The sequence below is a fragment of the Pseudophryne corroboree genome, chromosome 9 (genome assembly GCF_028390025.1).
Source record: "Pseudophryne corroboree isolate aPseCor3 chromosome 9, aPseCor3.hap2, whole genome shotgun sequence".
Lineage (NCBI taxonomy): Eukaryota > Metazoa > Chordata > Amphibia > Anura > Myobatrachidae > Pseudophryne > Pseudophryne corroboree.
Window position 1 is genome coordinate 295,285,671 of NC_086452.1, and position 19,330 is coordinate 295,305,000.

Genomic DNA, 19,330 nt, shown 5'->3' on the forward strand with positions numbered 1-19,330 from the left:
ATTACTGCACTGAAACACCCCGTATCAGGCCATATTATTACCAAATCTCAGGAAATAGCAATGCAATTTTATAACTACTTTCGGGCATTATTTAGTTCTTCACAGGTGAATACTAATATATAAACACAATTACTTAAGGATACTGTACTACCCCCACTGACTCCAGGCCAGAGGGAGGCCTTTGCGGGCAGGATCACAGAGGAAATTAATTCCGCTATCTCTAAATTACCTCATAGTAAATCTCCAGGTCCGGATGGCCTGTCAGGAGACTGTTATCGCATACTGCAAACACACATAGTCCCTACTTTGTTAGAATAGTTTCAGGCCATACACAAAAGGAATTGTCTGCCTTCCTTTTTCAATGAAGCATTTATTACTCTTTTACCTAAACCAGATAGAGACACGAGCCTTCTTTCTTCTTATAGACCTATCAGTCTACTGAATGTCGACTATAAATTACCTGCTAAAATAATGGCAACACGGCTTCAATCCATACTCCTCACTACAACACAATTGGGATTCGTACAAGGCCAGCACGCAGTCAAGGCAATTCGTACGGCGTTGGCTGCAGTGGCGGTGTCTCAAACCCCATGTATGGATTCAAACATGCTCTTAAGCCTTGATGCTAATAAGGCCTTTCATATGGTCCTATGGCCTCATTTGTTTACTGTGTTAGAAAAGAGGTTTTGAACCTGAATTCATTAATTACATACATTATATCTATCATGAACCATCTGCTTCTCTTTTAATCAATGGGATTAGGGGTCCACGATTCTATCTGGAGAGGGGCACCCGTCAGGGTTGCCCCCTATCGCCACTATTATTTAATCTAGCCCTTGATCCACTGCTTTGAACACTACCAGACTGGTCGGCCTTTCGAGGAATAAAAGTGGGCAGACAGGAAATTAAATTAAAATTATCGGCCTTTGCCGACCATATTCTTCTCTATATATCCAACCCCGAACAATCTCTCCTATATATTCTAGAAAAGATCCAAATGTTTGGCAGTATCTCAGGCTTTAGCATTAATATGGACAAATCTAAAGCACTATTGCTATATGGCACTAATACCTGTCCGCACTGGACTACACACTTTCCGCTGCACTGGGTATCAACACATATTTAGGAATTCTGGTGCCACGAAATATATCAGATCTGTACAGGCTTAATGTAAGCAGAGCCATACATACACTAGCCGATGATATTAGGGGTTGGGAACGTTTACCAATATCCTACTTAGGTAGGGCCAACCTACTTAAAATGGTAGCTATTCCAAGCTTCCTACTATACCCACTACAGACGCTCCCTGTCTTATTGACGAAAGCAGATACACAATCAATTAATAAACTCATCAGAAATTTTATCTGGAAAGGGGGCCGTGCCCGTATAGCATTGCGGAAGCTTGCCCAACCCAAATCTAATGGAGGGATCAAGTTCCCTGATGTTATGGTTTACAACCAAGTGGCACTTTTGTGGCATTTGAGGGATTGGATACAAAACAGCTCGATCTATATGAATACACCTCTGGAACAAAATTTCCTACCGATTACAGAATTAGCGTGTTTCCTCCACCAGGAAATCCCAGACCATGTTAAATTAAACCCGCTCTTGTGGTCCACCAGGAGAACGCGAAGTTGAACCCATTCCATTCCTTACATTTACCCTTAACCCAGAATCCTGATTTTTTTGGGACGGCATGGCTGCTCACCCATTTACCATGTGGAGGTTGGCAGGTATAACCTCAATTCGATCATTGGTCTCCGTAGGTGACCACCGCATGCTAACTTTTTTTGAAGTATCTGCAAAATACACCATGGTTAATCCATATCCTCTGCCATTTTTGCAAACACGATTCTATGTCAGACATGTCCTTACACATTTTACGGAAGAAGATTGGAATAATTCGCTGGACAGCCTCTTGTCATACCCCATACCTCATCATAAAGCCATATCTATACATTACACATTTCTAAGAACAATATTGGATAATGCTACAATAACAGGCGGCATGTCCAAATGGCTGACCCATTTTCCTAGTTTAACTATACCCATACTAGAGAAAGCTCTACTGTATTCCCGAAAGGTTCTGTCGGCAAGCATGTACACCGAATTGTTTTTAAACGTGTATCACAATACTTATTTATCCCCAATGAGGCGTTTCCAAATGGGAACATCAGAAATACATTTGTGCCCAAAATGCCATCAGAGTGAGGCAGATACATATCATTGTTTATGGTCATGTCCCATTGTACAGAATTTTGGCATCTCATTAGACGATATGCTGAAGCCAAACTAATACATTTTGTGCCATTTACCCCTGAATAGGCAGTTTTAGGTATCATCGATCCTAATCTTCGGATGCCATCAGAGTGTAAAAAACTGTTGATAGCCCTTAGTGCGGCAGGGAAAAAGACGATACTTCAGGGTGGATAGATAGCACACCTCCGCAGAAACCTCTATTTTTAACTAAACTACATCACCTATTCCGGATGGATTGGGTGGAGGCAATTGTGGATAAGGGTACACAAGTGGGCCGCGTTTTCACTTTATGGGATTCATATATTTCCAGTCTCCCCCTTACCACACGACTACAAATTCATCAGAGTCTGAAGACAACCACATGGTACTTAACTAGCTTGGCGGCACAAGATCCGCCTATATCTCTGGTTTGATGGCTGGGGATTATCGGCAGCTCCCTTCAATGCTCTTATATTACCTGACAATTCACGGAGGAATGTAAACATTGTCATGCACTGTGTTTTTCTTACTAGATTTTTATTATATAACTGTGAGAATGTACCGTGTACTGTACTAATATGGTTTCTTTCCTTACGAAAGTCATATGATCTAAGTATCTTCATATGAACAATCCATGATGTCTCAATAAAAAATTGTAAAAAGAAAAAAAGAAATATTAATGGCCTGTAGGAAATATCCTAATTCTGTATATATTAATAGTATATATCCAGAGACCCGGGCCAACAAGTCACAACATAATAACTCATGGGGTAAGGATATAAGTATAAGTAAAAAGGTATAATTAGTCTAACAAAAAGAAAAAAAAGGAAGAAAAAGGAGAATAAGAAGTAAAAAAAAAAGGCGGGAATGTAGAAAAGAAATAAATAGAATAAGAAAAAAAGAAAGGAGCCATGCATGTCCAGATTGATCAACATGTTTCAAGTAAGTTGAATTGGAGGGTCTTGCAAGAAGAACATAGTCTCAGAGTTATTCGAAAACATTTATATATTTGTTGTTTAGTTTCAGTGGGCAATCTGTCTATGTAACTTTCCCAAATTGGAAAACACTTCTCAGTTTGGTTTTCCATGAGAAGGGATGTCTCACTTCATTCAAGTTTGAATATTTGGAACAATTTTTCTTTAAACATGGCAATTGATGGTGGAGTAGAAGAAATCCACTGATGTAAAATGCATTTTTTAGCAACTGAAGTTATAAACAAAAGCAATTTTCTTCTACATCCCACTGAAACTTTAGGAGTGTTCAGAAGGTATCCTAATATTGCCCACTCCGGAGCCAGGGAGAGGTAATTTACTAAATTAGCCATTGCAAATTACTGTACTGCTAACTAACTGGATTACTGCACACTCCCATAGGCAGTGGTAGAGATTTGCATCAGAATGGTTACACTTAGGGCATGCCAATGAATTAGTTATTCCAATTAAACTGCAACGATGAGGAGATAAGTATCCTCTATACAGTATTTTGAAAAACATTTCTTTTTGGGACGTGACAGATATTGTTTTAGTAGAATATAAGAAAATACACAAAATTACATTTCTCTTACGTCCTAGAGGATGCTGGAGTCCATTTTAGTACCATGGGGTATAGACGGTTCTGCAGGAGCCTTCGGCACTTTAAGACTTTTTAACAGTGTGAACTGGCTCCTCCCTCTATGCCCCTCCTCCATACCTCAGTTTAGAAAATGTGCCCGGGAGACTGGATGCACACCAGTGGAACTCTACAGAGTTCTGCTGGAAAAGACTTTGTTAGGTTTTTTATTTTACACAGCGAGTTCCAAACCTGACTGGTAAGGTGATTGCGAGCGCATCACCACCGCCATATGTCAATGTGGAGAAATTGGTTGCAACCAATGGTACATCGGTAAATGATAGCAATATGCATAATCAATGTGTTAACCCTAACCCTGCAAGTTGTGTCCCATTTTGAATTCTCCCCAAGGTTGTGAGGAAGACGACGAGCCTAGCACAATATCAGCACTATCTCTAGCAGCTACCATACAGGACACTCAGGTGGGCACGGCCCAACCATTGAGAACCGTGGCGATGCCCCCCAGTGGAGGGACGAGTGAGGTTGTGTACCCCGGTAAGTATGGAACCATCCATTATGCAGAGACAATAGCTCCCCGTATTATAGAAACTAACAGAAATGAAGTGGTTGAGTTAACCCAGTCAGGGTGATTGCAGTCCCCAATGGGAATACTGATAATCAGGGAGTAACCCCCATTAGGAACATTGCAATGCATTGTCCTTGGTCCCGATCAGAACTGAGGTCAATTATGTCAGAAGCCCCCGATCCCAGAAAAGATCTAGTCGGATGCCAGAAATTCATTAAAGAATTGGGCAATGCCCATGAGCCCACAAACAGTGCTAAGAGCGAGTCTACCCTCAATTATTGACATCCCAAAATTCATAACTGATTGTAAACTAGATGTAGAAGTGCCTCTCACTGATGAGTAGAGGCAGGAGAATGTAAGGAAAATTAACATACAATTAGGATTGTATTTCCCTACTGTTGTTAAGTGTAACAAATTTTCTCCATAAGACAGAAGGAAAGTGAAATGGCATCCGAGTATTTCCATAGAGCACTACAGGAAATGGCTAGATACACTGGGATAGAGGATATAAAGGAAAATGCCAACCACAGTGAGGTAGCTGTCTCTGTACTAATGGATGGACTGAAGGAGGCATTGAGGACCAGAGTGCAGACCTCTCTGCCAAATTGGAGAGGTATCACGGTAGCTGCACTGAGAGAGTCTGTAATCAAGCATGACCGCAATATCACTAAACACAGGGAGTCGCAAGGGGATAGGTTGATGCTGGTAAGTATACAGGCGCTGGAAGGGATGTCCAACCAACCTAAACCCCAGACCCCTGATGTTTGGAAAAGACCAAGACTGTGTTACATTTGTAGAAAGGTAGGACACTTTGCTCAGGATTGTAGGAGCAATGGGACACATACTAAATATAGACCCCCTAGACCTGAATAAGAACCATGTTACCAGACACATAGTTGGGATAGGGGACACATAGAAGGGATTATGGGCCACATAGAGGGGAAACAAGGAGGTACCCACTGAGGAGGGAGGCAGGCCCCCAAAAACCCAGTTATCCCCTGCACATATTGTAGCTGCCAATGCCCTGCGGGAGGGTCCCACTACACAACAGAGGTCAGGTCATACCTGTAGTCTGCAGCCAGTGAAATTGATTGCTGGCCTTGGAAGTGAACCTGAGGTCATGGCCGATGTAGCTGGCATACCACTACCTTTTCTTGTAGATACAGTGGCAGCCAGATCAGTACTAAATTCAACCACAGGTGTAACAACCACGGGTAAAACGATTTTGGCAATGGGAGTAACAGGAAAGGTGCAGCAGTACCCTTTGAGTATACCTGCAGAAATTACGATAGGGCCATTGCATACCAAACATTCTTTCCTGTTGGCTGCATCGGCTCCAAATAATCTACTTGGCAGAGATTTGTTGTGTAAAATGCGGTGTATACTGTACCCCAGAGGGTGTGTTCTTAGATATCCCTGAGAACCATGCACACAAAGTAAAAGATATATTAGACACCCCTCAAAGGCTATTGTTACACTCCACCATTATAGACACATGTCCATCGCAGGTAGAGGAAATTATCTCGCAAATACTGGGTTCCCTTTGGACCAAAGATGGACAGGACACTGGATTGATGGCAAATGTAGCCCCAGTAGCAGTACAAATAAAGGTGGCAGGATAGCTCCAAAAATCACACAGTACCCTCTGAAACCAGTGGTGGAATTAGGAGTGTACCCTGTCATAGAACGGCTGTTACAGCAGGGCATGCTAGTCAGGACATCCAGCACAGCCAACAGTCCCATTTTCCCTGTGAAAAAGAGTGGGGGGAGGAGTTACAGGCTAGTGCAGGATCTAAGGGGGATAAACAAGATAGTTGAGAGTCAATTCCCCGTAGTGCCCAATCCAGCCGTCATCCTCATGCAGATTCCCTCTACCTCTAAGTACTTACTGTCATTGACCTCTGTTCTGCATTCTTTTCTGTCCCTCTCCACCCTGACAGCCAATACCTCTTTGCTTTCACATACAGGGGAGTACAATATACCTGGACCCGTCTGTCCCAAGGTTTCATTGACAGTCCAAGTATTTTCTCCCAGGCCTTACACGACTGTTTGCAATCTTTTCAACCTGAGAGTGGGTCGATGTTAATACAATATGTTGATGACTTGTTGTTGTGCTCTGACTCATTCAAATCATCCCTGGCAGACACTAAACAGCTTCTGTTTAATCTCTCCCAGACAGGACACAAGGTTTCAAAGGATAAGTTGCAGTTGTGCCGGACCAAGGTTAAATACTTGGGACATTGCTTGATGCAAGGACTTAGGCACTTGACCACTGACAGAATACAGGCCGTCCGCGACATGACTCTGCCACAAACTCAGCAACAGATCTGCACTTTCCTCGGAATGTGTGGGTACTGTCGGAATTGGATTCCGGGATTCTCTATCCTGGCACTGCCTTTGCAAGAAATGGTCTCCTCGAACAAACCAGAACGGGTCTCTCATATAGAAGAGTCCGAACTGGCATTTGAGAGACTAAAACAGTGTTTGTCACAAGCACCAGCATTGGGGATGCCAGATTACGAGAAGCCCTTTGAATTGTACAGTACTGAAAGCGCTGGGTGCGCGGCAGGAGTCTTAACACAGAAACATGGTGATGCCAGCAGACCAGTAGCCTACTACAGTGCACAGCTGGACACTGTAGCACGGTCTTTCCCCACTTGCCTACGAAGTGTTGCAGCCATAGCTTTGTTGGTAAGTAAAAGTGAGGACGTAGTGTTAGGACATGACCTGACCATTCATACACCACATGCAGTATCAGCCTTGCTAAACTCCGCCCAAACCAGACATCTCATCCGCTCGGTTTAAAAAGTGGAAACTATCACTGATGGCCCCTGTAAACATCACCATAAAGAGGTGCAGCACACTAAATCCTGCAACTTACTTGCCAAGTGTGCCTGGTCATGCACAAAGGGTGGAAGATGAGAATGATGGTGAAGGAGGATTTAGTACAGACACTGATATGCATGATTGTATGGAATACCTGAACCAGACTTTCACTGCGAGACCTGACATCAGTGACAACCCACTGGAAGGTGTAGACTTTACCTTCTACACTGACGGTAGTTGCCACAGACAGACGGAATCGGGAGACCTGTGCACCAGATACGCAGTTGTAGATGACGAAGGTATCATAGAAGCTGAACCCCTTGATCCACCTCACTCACTCGCTGAGCTGGTAGCACTGACTAGAGCATGTGAGTTGGCAAAGGGTAAGTCAGCTAATATATACACGGACTCTAGGTACGCCTTTGGAGTGGTGCATAATTTTGGGGCCCTGTGGCACCACAGAAATTTCATGACGGCAGCTGGCACACCTGTAGCGCATGCGTCATACATCAAGAGGCTTCTGACAGCCATACAGGAACTGGACAGAGTGGCTGTTTTCAAGTGTAAAGCACACACTTCCAACCAAGACTCAATTTTATTTGATAACAGCCGGGCAGACAAAGCTGCAAAATCAGCAGCAAGCACCATCAGACAAACTAGCATCACACAACTGATGACATTTAACATAGTAAGCATGCAACAGTTAATTGAAATGCAAAATTTGTGTTCCCTACAGGAGAAGGCAGTCTGGAAGGCGAAGGGATATGGTCAGGAGTCCTCAGGACTTTGGACAGATGGACACGGTAAGCCAGTGGGTAATGAATTGACCAGCTGGGCCTCATGGTTGAACCCACTCAAATGGTTTTCTGGGTTAGGAGAGTGGGCGCAAAATGTAATTGCGAGTGTGGGAAAGTTTCTCCTCTGTATCCTGCGTGTCGTCATAATTATTGGTCTGATATTCAGATGTGTTTGAATTTTGACGCGGCGCAAACATAGGACAAATTTGATGAGTCTAAGGAGCGAGGACGTTGTAACAGCGGCAGATTTGATTTATGACCCATCCGTAGAAACAGTGTTGTGATAAGGATTGTAAATGAATTTTATGGCCTGTTTCTTTCACCATTTTTCTGTTTTCCCCTCTACCCAGAGACATCCAACCGGAAAAGACTTCAACATACCCAAAATTTATGTAAATGTATTTTTATATGTCTTACCCTCATCTCTGCAATCTTCAGTTAATGGCACACATAGTCGATAAATGTTATCCACACATAATAGCATACACATACGTCTCCCCCACATGTATCATCAGATAAATGTGCTCCCCATTTGTTGGTATAAGAAGCTGGAAAGGTGAGGGCTAATGGCCTGTGCCTAGAAAGAACTCGGTAGTGTTTGTTTGCCCATGTACAGACCATTAATACCGGATGAGAAGGATTTAATGTATACTTTGCAGTACCTCGAAGCTTACTTAGAACATATACGGGACGATGACACATGCCCCTCAGATATTAATTCATACATACATGCTTTTTCCTATCTCACTAGGCTATACATTTCCCACCTACAAATCTCCTCCGGTCACTCGAACTTTGTATATAATGTATAGGCAGTACGGATGGTGTAATGGTTAGCATTACTGCCTCACAGCACTGAGGTCATGGGTTCAATTCCCACCATGGCCCTAACTGTGTGGAATTTGTATATTCTCCCCGTACTTGCGTGGGTTTCCTCCGGGTGCTCCGGTTTCCTCCCACAATCCAAAAATATACTGGTAGGTTAATTGGCTCCCAACAAAATTAACCCTAGCATGAATGTGTCTTTGTGTACATGTGATAGGGAATATAGATTGTAAGCTCCACTGGGGCAGGGACTGATGTGAATGGCCAATTCTCTGTAAAGCGCTGCGGAATATGTGTGCGCTATATAAATAACTGGTAATAAAATAATAATAATAATATATGTAATATTTTCAGTTATATTAGTTATGTGTGGCAGTTATTGTTTACTGCCAAAGGGTGGACTGTCGAAGTCAAAACTATTAGAATCACAAGCATCACGTGCAAACACCACACAGAGTGGCCTCCGTGCGTGTGCTTGTTCTGCCGTGCATGCGTATACCCGCACGTTGCGTATATTGGCTCACGAAGTCCTGCGTATTAACGTGTGGTATGAGTAAATACAGTAGCATACGCATTCGCATGGAAAAAGCCACAAAGACATATCTGATATTTAATCGACACAGTACATAATTTACACATAGCCTACACGCACCACACCAGCAAGTCACATTTACTTTGGAAGTATAACAACAGAGGGATTCAACTTTACAGGATATGAGGGGACAGAATTAGGTTAGGAGGTGGTGTTTGGTATCCAGCTGTACAGTATTTCAAGGGCAATATTCCGATGGCAGTTTGCAGAAAGTAGCACGCTCTTGCGCATAGATATGTGCAGGAGTACAATATTAATATTACACTGTAATTACTGTACTCTTGATATTCGGCGGGAACCCAGTGGAGGACATCTGCAAGTGCACCTGGACCAGGCATCGCCTGCCTATTCAAACCAACCTATGACCCCTCCTGTACTGTAAATGACCAGCCCTTTGACCTATGGATGAAGAGATTACAGTTTCCTTTGTTTCATGCTTTGGACTATTGTATAAAAGCCAAGCCTCCTGGCCGGTCTCAGACACATTCTCTGAAGGTCATCTTTCCAGATTGACTGAGGACCGGAACCGGGTGGCGCAGGTGAACAAACGTATGTATCATTGGTTGTAGCTTCTCTTGTATTTCTGTTGTACCCCCTTTTAAGTAAATATTTGTTGCTGCGTTGGACCACAACATTACATATACAATTGGTGTTGCATTCCTTTCCTGTTAGGGGTTATAAAGTGTATTCCGCCACACGTGTAGCTACTTTGTGCTTACAGCTTGACGGCGTGCTTATGCAACATGTACGCATTTCATAGGGGTTTCACACACACGCTTAGCGGTCGCAGCCGCCAGAACATTTGTGTATTTAAGGTATTGCTTTTTCTTCCTGTAAGTTAAACGAACTTAACAATCATTAAGACATTCCCTTTGTTTTACTGTTATTTTGGGAAAACCCACATTCTACAAAAAATCAGCAATATCTGTTTGATTTGGTGCGCTAGATTTATATAAGTCAGTAAAGTATGATTCCATTGACTTTAAAATGTCAGGATGAGAAGTAAGGGTCGAGGCAGAATTACGATCTTGTAATTTGGTAATGCAGCATTTTTTAGTTTGTTGTTTAGCCAAAAAGGCTAAAAGTCACCCGACTTCCCACCCCAACAAAAGTATTGGTTTTTCATATAGTCGATTTTGATTTTTGCCTCCTGCAAAAGGAAGGCTTCCAGCTTTTCTCCTGTCTGTGACAGCATTCAAATACAGTTGGTGGTAATGATGTAATCTACTGGTTAGGGAATGTAATTTTTCCTTCCGGTCATTATTACACTTGGCCATATATGATATGATGTGCCCTCTCATGAGGGCTTTTGTAGCTTCCCAAAATAAAACTATGTTTTCCCAATGTTGTATATTATCATCTACATACGCCTGCCACTTGTCTCAAAGATATTTTTGGAAATCTTCATTTTGTGTAAGATACATTGGAAACCGCTTTAATTTAGTTCTGTGTAAAGGATCCCTTCTTTCCATGTTACAGACAATAGGGGTGTGGGCTGAGATTATAATGTTGTCAATAAAGGTATGAGTTACTGTATACATGTAAAAAAAGGATTCCTCCACTAAAATGTAATCTAGCCTCGTAAAGACATCTTGAATTTGCGGATGAAAGGTATATTCCCTGCTGAAGCCATTCTGTAGTCTCCAAGCATTGAGCAGAGCATGTTGCGTACATAAGAAGGATATTCCCTCTCTATGGTGAGCAGAGGAGGTCTCCGGAGCTTTAGAATGATCCAAGTGGACATCAAGTAATGAATTTATATCACCTCCAATGATTAAATTGGGTGTGGTATGTTGCATCAACATGTTAGAGATTGCTTGGTAAAATGTAAAATTTGACGCTTTGGGCGCATAAAGATTAAGTAACGTAAAGTGTTCACCATGGATTGTGACATTCAGCATGAGATACCTGCCTTCTGAGTCAGCTACAGTTTTAGTTATTTCATAGTCAAGAATTTTATTAAATAAGACTGCCACCCCTAGCTTTTTTTTGCAATACTAGGCGGACACGCAATCCCCCAGCCAAGGGCTTTTTAAGGTTGAATTATTGGTTTTTAACCAGTGAGTTTCTTGCAAGAATATGATGTCCAGGTGAAAACTTTTTAAATGGTTGAGAACTTTACGTCTTTTAATGGTTGAATTTAGGCTTGCCATATTCCATGACATAAATATAAACGAATGTGAAGTAATTTGTGGAGTCTTTAAAATAGGTGTCTGTGAGTGCATCATCCTATACCACTCTTAAAATGGAGAATGCACAGTACAATTTGAGAATATAAATCCTCTGCTCTGTCCCAGCCAGCAGAGCACATAAAAGTTGTGACACAAGACCACCTTCCGGTTTAGAGAGAGAAAAGAAAGTAGAGATAAAGAAGAGAAAGTTTAACCAAGTCAACGATAACAAATGTACAGTTGTCTTTGTCAAGTCACCCAACGTCATGAGGGTGATTTAATCACTACCGCACTAACTGTCAAAACGTATAGCGTGGCATCACTATCAATTGTAAATAATATATCGTAAACCTTTATCCATTAGGGGGTAGATTGGTACTTGAAGTGGATTATGGTATTTTGAAGTGGGTTCTGGCCTGGCTAGGGTCATCAAACATATATATTTTGCCATCAGTTGTCACCCTTAGTTTCGCCGGGTATAAAAGAGCAAATTTTATGTTATTTTCGAATAGATGCCTACATATAGGAGTGAATTCCCTACATTTTTGAGTAACCGAACTGGAAAAATCTTGAAAGATCTGGACTTGGAAGTTACGCACCTAAAGGGTACGGTGTTTGCGGTATGCCATCAGAACATTTTCTTTGTCTCTATACAGATGGAGCCTCGCTCATCTAGCCTTCTCTGTTGCGCCTAGGTGCACCAAGGTTGATTAGCATAAGCCTTTCATCTATTGTTCTCAGTTGCAAACAATACAGAGAGAACAATACAGAAGGGGATTAAGTCATTACAGCAGGGGATTAAGTCCGACAGCACTGGCTCAATTAATCCTATTAAAGGGATAGATGAGCAGGGCTCCATCTGTAGTTCAAGAATTTAGCTATGACAGCGCAAGGTCGTGCAACTCGGGCTTCCCTCTCAAGCCCTATGCGATGAGCTATTTCAATCATTACTGTGCCTGACATAGGGGGAACATTCAATATATTTATGTCAGTGCTTAGGAGATCCAGCAATTCCGTTCCTTTTACCGACTCAGGGATGCCTATGAATCTCAAATTACTACGTATTGGGGGTCATTCTGAGTTGTTCGCTCGTTGCCGTTTTTCGAAATGGAGCGATTAAGGCAAAAATGCGCATGCGCTTGGTACGCAGTACGCATGCGCTAAGTTTTTTAGCTCAAAACTTAGATTTACTCACGTCCGAACGAAGAATTTCCATTGTTGAAGTGATCGGAGTGTGATTGACAGGAAGTGGGTGTTTCTGGGCGGAAACTGGACGTTTTCTGGGAGTGTGCGGAAAAACACAGGCGTGCCAGGAAAAAACGCGGGAGTGTCTGGAGAAATGGGGGAGTGGCTGGCCGAACGCAGGGCGTGTTTGTGACGTCAAACCAGGAATGAAACGGCCTGAGCTGATCGCAATCTGTGAGTAGGTCTGGAGCTACTCAGAAACTGCTAAGAATTTTCTATTCGCAATTCTGCAAATCTTTCGTTCGCTATTCTGCTAAGCTAAGATACACTCCCAGAGGGCGGCGGCCTAGCGTGTGCAATGCTGCTAAAATCTGCTAGCGAGCGAACAACTCGGAATGACCCCCATTGTTCTATTTTATAAATCTTCTAATTTAGCTTCCAACTTGTTATTAAGTTGGCTTTATGTGTTGGCAAATTTTTTGAGTTATGTCATCATCATTACCACTTGTATGTTGCTCCACCTCAACCAAACGTTTAGTGTTTGTCTCGAGGTGAGCTAGGATAGTATTAATAGATGCCTCTACGGCATACTTGCCTACCTGACCCTCTCCATGAGGGAGAAAATGCTCTGTTCCTGGACTTTCCTGGTAATGTGTGATTGCCATCACCTGTGGTGAAACACCTTTCTTATCAATTAACTAGCTCACCACAGGTGATGGCAATCATACATTACCAGGAAAGTCCAGGAACAGAGCATTTTCTCCCTCATGGAGAGGGTCAGGTAGGCAAGTATGCTCTACGGTGTCCAATTTACGTTCTATCTGTGATGTTTGTGCTGGATTCAAGTCCCTGGAAGATTCACCCATGGTGCCTGAAGGTGGACTCTCTGGAGGAGTATTAGAGGGGAGGAGGCACCAGAATTCGAGTTAGTGGAATTTGGAATAGGGTTGTTGGAAGCGTGTTTAGCATTGTTTCTGTTTTTATTTTTCATGTTTAATGTTTGGGATTTGTTCAAGAATTTTTCCATGCTATGGATGACTAATGTAGTTCACAAATTGGGTATATACCCTACTATGGACTATGGAGGTTCACAATGCCTTATGTTCAGAATACTGAGCAACAAAATTGTGAGTATACATTTATTGTAGTGTAAGAGCTACCAATTACCTTGTAAAATTCAATATTGCAAAGAGAGTATACACACTCTAATGACCTACGGCAGTACTTGTTGTATCCCTAACTACCTGTGAGTAGTCAAATATTACTGCTTGCACTGCTATTATCAAATAAGGCTAGATGTTAAAACCTGGAGGACAACACAAGTTTCAAGTTTAAAACGTTTGTACTCTCAACTTTAATAGGATCTTATAATGTGTACGAACCAAGCGGTTAATTCAGACCTGATTGCTGCTTGCGTTTTCGCAGAGCGTGTGGTCAGATCTGGACTGCACATGCGTATGCACCGCAATGCGCCAGCGCATCAGATGACTGCACCGGGCATCGGTGCCTAGCGACAGGATGGTGCGAAAAAAACCGATCACACGGGTGATCACAAGGTGATTGACAGGAAGAGGCCGTTTGTGGGTGGCAACTGACCATTTTACAGGAGTGTCCGGAAAAACGCAGGCGGGGTCAGGGAGTCTGACGTCAGCTCTGGCCCCGATCACCAGGATTACATCGCAAAGGAAGAGTAAGTCCTGGGCTGAGCAGAGACTGCAGAAACTGATGTTTGTGCAGCTCTGCTACAAATCATACTTGCCTCCATGAGGGAGAAAATGCTCTGCTCCTGGACTTTCCTGGTAATGTATGATTGCCATCACCTGTGGTGAAACACCTTTCTTATCAATTAACTAGCTCACCACAGGTGATGGCAATCATACATTACCAGGAAAGTCCAGGAACAGGTCATTTTGTCCCTCATTGAGAGGGTCAGGTAGGCAAGTATGCTACAAATGCGATCGCACACCTGCACACACCATATACCCTTCCCCTGTAGGCAGCGACTATCTCATCGCAGGGATGCAAAAAACGCACCCTAGCGATCAGGTCTGAATTATTCCCCAAGTTGTCAAGTTTCTGAGCTAGGCTGAACTAATATCAAACTTGATTGTGGTTTGATTCCACTAGGTGGCAGTGTTAACCTTCAGAGATATGGCAAGTGGAAAGGAAAATGTTAAACAAATTTACATTGAAGAGCAATGATATGCCAGAAAGTATTGTGTGTGAGATATTATTTGTTGAATGCGGTACCTTACAGTCTGTTTGTTAATAACAGCAAATTGTACAATGTTAGGACACTGACTGTACTAAACAGACTTAACAACTCAAATAAATGCAACCCCTCTTCTTCCAGGTGAATATGATTCAGTTGGAGATGACCTGACACCCAAATGAGCAACATGTAATGCCCAACTACAGGTCCCCGCAAGCATGGACTTTGAGAGTCCCCAGCTCTGTTATGCTGCGTATAGGCTTTCCCCCTTAAGTCTTGGAGGGTTATGAATCAAAGGGAACTTATAAACTATTGTCCTGTAATCACCCCCTAGTGTATGGTTTCTGCAGAAAGAAGCAGGAATAACTTATGCAAATACTTTGCTGTGACTTGTTATATCTTGATGTACATCTCTTTATTTCTCTGGCAGGGTCTACAGGTTATCCACAGGATAACAATGGGATATGATGGAGCGACAGCGGATTGGCACCAAATGATCACAAGATTTCAGTCCTCCCAGGATGCAATGGGCTCGTCCATATATCCCCGCCCACTGGCTTAGGCAAATCAGTTTTTTGTTTGGTGCTGCAGGAGCCCGACCATGGTCACAGGGCTGCTGTTGTTTGGCAGCCCTAAGCTTTATTAATTTATTTTTATAGTCTTGCTATGTTTTCTGAGTGATCTTTCCTAACAGCGTCTTACACGCATATTGGAAAGAGTCGCTCCAACAACTCTCCGCCGTGTCGCAACAACGCTTACCTACGGTACAAGTGCTGTCTCGACGGGCGTCTGTGTCAGATATACTAGCAGGTTCAGCAGACGTTACCAGGCTGTGTCCGGAGCACGGGGAGAAGGTAAGGCATCGGTTCCACTTAGTGGGGAAAGTATTGGAAGGTATTCTAAGGGACAGTATTCAAAAGTTCCTTGAAGCAAATAAGGTCATTAAAAGGAACCAACATGGATTTGTGAAGGACAGATCATGTCAGACCAACTTACTTAGCTTTTATGAAACAGTAAGTGCGAACCTGGATCAGGGTAAGGAGGTGGATATAATCTTTTTAGACTTTGCCAAAGCTTTCGACATTGTACCACACATGCGTCTTATCTACAAGCTACAAGAAATAGGGCTAGGGAGCACAATATGCATTTGGGTCAGTAATTGGTTAGATAATAGGGATCAGCGCGTTGTGGTCAATGGATCATTTTCAAATTGGACCAAAGTACTAAGTGGTGTGCCACAAGGGTCTGTACTTGGACCACTTTTCTTCAACATTTTCATCAACGACCTAACAGTAGGTCTAGAGAGCATGGTGTCAATTTTCGCAGATGATACCAAATTGTGTAAGGTTGTAAATATGGAGGGGGATGCTGAGTCTCTTCAGAACAACTAAACTAAACTGAAAGCATGGGCAGCAAAATGGAGAATGAGATTCAACACAGACAAGTGTAAGGTAATGCACTGTGGGGGCATGACCAAAAATAACACCCCTCATACTAAACGGGGTAATATTAGGGGATTCTGTACTGGAAAAAGACTTAGGGGTTCACATAGATAACAAATTAAGCAGCAGTACCCAAATTAGGAGTACAGCAAAGAAGGCTAATAATATTAGCATGCATGCAACGGGGAATTGATGCAAGGGACAAGAGTATTATACTCCCATTATATAAATCACTAGTGAGGCCTCATCTTGAATACTGTGTGCAATTTTGGGCACCATATTACAAAAAAAGGATATCCTGGAGCTAGAAAAGGTTCAGAGGTGGGCGACCAAACTAATCAAGGGCATGGAGATGCTGGAATACGAGGAAAGGCTTGCAAGGCTAGGCATGTTTACATTGGAAAAGAGGAGACTAAGAGGGGACATGATCAACATCTACAAATATATAAGGGGTCAATGCACAGAGCTTGGGAGGGACCTGTTTTCTATAAGATCAGCACAGAGAACACGTGGTCACTCGCTTAGGATAGAGGAGAGAAGTTTACGCACATTGAGGCGAAAAGGTTTTTTTCACAGTAAGGACAATACGTGTTGTAATGTATGTAATAAACTTATACTGTCACGGTGTGTGTGTCCTGTTTTTTGGGGGGTATTTTTTTAGTAGTAGTACTACAGGTACCAGCGGGCCCGGTTTTCCACCGCATGCTGGTACTTGTGGTTCTCCAAGTACCAGCTTGCGGGGGGAGGCTTGCTAGGACTTGTAGTACTGCTACTAAAAACAATATTCACATTTTTTCACAAGGCTATCAGCCCCCCATCCGCCGCCCTTGGATAGGGGGGACAGCCTCGGGCTTCACCCCTGGCCCTTGGGTGGCTGGAGGGGGGGACCCCTGGATTTAAGGGGTTCCCACTCCTCCAGGGTACCCCGGCCAGGGTGACTAGTTGGGTATGTAATGCCAGGGCCGCAGGGACCAGTATAAAAGTGTCCCCCGGCTGTGGCATTATGTACCTGGCTAGTGGAGACCGGTGCTGGTTTCAAAAATATGGGGGACCCCTACGCTTTTTGTCCCCCGTATTTTTGGAACCAGGACCAGGCGCAGAGCCCGGTGCTGGTTGATTAAATATGGGGGAACCCCTGTCATTTTCCCCCCCATATTTTTTCAACCAGGACCGGCTCAAAGAGCCCGAGGCTGGTTGTGCTTAGGAGGGGGGACCCAACGCAATTTTTTTCTGAATTTTTAAGACTTTAATCAACTTTTTAAGGTACACAATGAAGCCCTGCACGGATCTCACAGATCCGGACGGGATTCCTTGTGTTTTGTCAGGCAGTGTTTTACTCATCACTCCCGTAAAACACTGCCTGATATTACGAATCACATCGACATCGGAAAAAACTATTGTGCAAAACTCGGCAGCTTAGTGAATGATCGTATCAGGATTTAAAAAGTTGCAGTAAAATGCACCCGATACCATTCGAGTTCAAACACCCTTCAAAACGGCCAAAACACGAATCTTTGTAAATATACCCCCAGGTTGGGAGGTCCTGACAACAAAATGCCAATCTTCAGGGCTGTGGTGGCCATTGTCCGGAAGAATAGAATTCCGGGGACTATGGACCACAGAAGAAAGTTGCCTGCTAATAAACCTATTAGCACTTCGGGCCATATACTGGGTCCTGATTCAGGCACGGGACACTCCTAAAGGAAAACCGGTCCAGATCCGCAAGGACAAGGAAATGGCAGTAGTGTACCTCAACCTTCAAGCAAGGAAGGAGGTAAGTCACATACTAAAGTGTGCAGAACTCCATCTTCCAGCCTTGTCTGCAGTGTTTGTTCCGGGAGTCCTAAGCTGAAGAGATCTACAGCTGTGTTACACTGGACATGTCCAATCTCATTTGATGTTGGAAGCTAAGCAGTGTTGGGCCTGGTTCGTTCTTGGATGGGAGACCACCTGGGAATACCAGGTGCTGTAGGTACAGATTTTCTCAGTCGACACGCCATTCAGGTAAGCGAATGGGCTTTGCACCCTAAAGTCGTTTCAGACTCAGGTAGACAAGTGGGGTTGGCCAGAGATATATATCATGGAGTCCCATCTGAACAACAAGGAACCCATAATCGGGTCAGGAACAAAGGATCAGGGAGTGATCTTTTTGGACGTCTTTTTAAATGGAAATTTAATTTCACTATGTGTTTTCTCAAATCATCTTGCTACCCAGGATAGTGAGGAAAATACAGCAAAGATCCACAGAAAATGTCGAATGCCATTTCTGTTTCCTCTACGCCCAGATCTACTAAGGCAGGGTCCTTGTTATCACAGATATCTGGATCGACTGTCTTGACGGTGTGGCTCTTGAAATTTATATCCTGAAGTCCAGAGGATTCTCACAGACAGAGCAAAGAAAACTTCCTTGGCTCGTATCTATCACCAAATATAGCAAGCCTATATTCATTGGTGCAATGGAAGAGGTATGGACCTGAAATCTTTCAGAGTTTCCAGGGTTCTAGCATTCCTTCAGGCATGAATAGATTTAATGTGGCTTCCTTGAGAAGGCAAGTGTCAGCATTGACTGTATGGTTCCGAAAGAAAATTGACAAATTGCAGGATGTCGCAACAAAAAACAAGAGTGGTATAACTTGCGCACTGTAGCTGCTTTGTACCACTTCCCTAGGATCACCACTCACTAATTCAACTAAATTTTAGTTGTTTTATTTGTTTTTTATGTGGTACCATATGGTTAAGGAGTTTAATGTAAAATAAAAATTCGCTTTTACTTCACACCATTTTTTGATGGACTTTATACCACTCACCTTATAAGTATCTGAAGATCCTTGGTTCTGAGGAAGGACGGTACCTGTACTTAAGAGGGGTCCAAGGAAGGATACGTTAGAAAGAAACCTTTCAAGGAACA

The 19,330-nt window shown here is 43.1% G+C and overlaps 1 protein-coding gene and 1 pseudogene across 1 annotated transcript in view; one reads left to right on the forward strand and one right to left on the reverse strand.

Moving 5' to 3' along the window:
• CHADL (chondroadherin like) overlaps positions 1 to 19,330 on the reverse strand; it is a 312,946-nt gene that overhangs the window by 209,840 nt on the left and 83,776 nt on the right. The gene's annotated exons all lie outside the window — the stretch shown is intronic.
• LOC134964116 (5S ribosomal RNA) lies at positions 18,279 to 18,397 on the forward strand (annotated as a pseudogene).